Source organism: Diachasmimorpha longicaudata, chromosome 7 (genome assembly GCF_034640455.1).
Source record: "Diachasmimorpha longicaudata isolate KC_UGA_2023 chromosome 7, iyDiaLong2, whole genome shotgun sequence".
Taxonomy (NCBI): domain Eukaryota; kingdom Metazoa; phylum Arthropoda; class Insecta; order Hymenoptera; family Braconidae; genus Diachasmimorpha; species Diachasmimorpha longicaudata.
In genome coordinates this window covers 7,000,770-7,002,573 of record NC_087231.1, presented here as the reverse complement: position 1 = coordinate 7,002,573, position 1,804 = coordinate 7,000,770, and positions in this window count along the sequence as shown.

The following is a 1,804-nucleotide window of genomic DNA, read 5'->3' as shown; positions in this document are numbered from 1 at the left end:
GCAGGATGAAATGATAAATATGGATTCTGTTCTGAGGAGCTTTGTCGAGAGACTATCTAGCACTGATGCTAATGGACCTACTCTATTTTTTTAATACGCGAAATTGGTGATGAGATACCAGGAATAGTTGATAAAGTGGAGCACATCAATTTTCAAGGGGTATTTTGAATATTTTTGCAATCGTATTTGTTGCTTGGTACGGCTATTTGACATTTTACGATGTTAACGTAATTTTTAATTGACATTTCTCTCCATATATCAACAATTCCACGAAAATAAATCCATGAACAAATTGAACATTCAAAAAAACCATAAATATAATTATAATTAAACTTTGAGATGATAAACCTATGTTGAGTTCCCGTTCATTCTTCTCCCAACAATCGAATAAAAAAAATTGAATAAAACTCTATTGTCCAACCACTGATTAATTTGTCCACATGAGAATCCCCCATTGAAACCAAACTGGGATTACATTTGATGATTTGACTCCCAATGAATCACATACCGGGGTTCCGGGTTGACCCCAAACATGTGCGTACTATGAGATTAGTTTTCATTGAAAAGTGACTCCATACGAAAATATACGAGGGTGGAGTCGTTGGCATGTGTAGAAGGGAGTTTTCAGCGATGATTTGAGAATTGGTCTTGTACAGCACCCTGATTGCTCCCCAGAGTGTATGTAACGCACTGTCTCCCACGGGACCAACTCAATTACACGAAATTAGTCACAACTCACTGCACTCCATGACTACAAACATGCAATCGTCTTGCAGTCACGCACATCATAACACTTATTTCCAGAATTAAAGAACACAATACTGAAAAATTAATCCACTTGAGTTTTGATGAATTCAGAAGTATTCAGAGGTTCGTGTATATGGGGGTAATGTTTGATGTCAATTCGACAGAACTGCGGGCAGACTCCCTGGGGTGTGACGCTCTATTATTTCCATCTCAATTAATATTTTAATCAAGCCTCTTCTCATTCTTCCCATTCACGTAAATCCTTCCTCTAAAGATATTCTAAACAATACAGTTGGACTGATTGTGTTGGGGTCATATATTCATGAAACTTCCCATTTCGCTATTACGGGGAGGGAAAAGTTGAGTAAAAAATTACTCAACCGTTGGATAACCATCTTATGTTTTTGGACAAATTTACTTTCATGTACATCTAATTATATTATTTGATTCCCTTCAAGATAAATAGAGGAACGCATCGCATATCAATAGAAGCAATCGACAAATACTTTTCATTTTGGCAACAAAAAAAATATTTAAATAGAAAGCAAATAATTACGGAAACAAATGGTCGAATAGACTCTATTTCCATTTTAATCCAAATAAGTACAAATTGAAGGCATCGTCTGGGGGTTTGGATGAGCAATGCCAAAGCCCAAAGATAAAGCGAGATGGAAATACGGGGAAGGCTGGTTAGGAAAAATCCTAGCGAATCATACCCGGCCGCCAGTAAACAATGCCCATTGTCCGGCATATCATTTTCTGCACTCATCCGCCATTTCCTCACTCATCCCTCCACCAGTAGAAGAGGGTAGTGCTCGCAAACTCGCTCGGCCGTTTCGCGCTCTCCACGAATGAATGCTGTTCCACCCGCAGTTTCAGGTTTTTTCACCTCCTCTCGGCTATCTCTCTCTAGGCTTTTTTTTTTTTTTTTTGTTTCAGTCTATGTGCGGTTCTCAGCCCCCACTTCGGAGGCCCTTGCGATTTTTCAGTCGCTTGCCGCACTCTAGTATCCTGACCAGCGCGCTCCACAATGCCCCATTGTCTTCGTTCTTGTCTT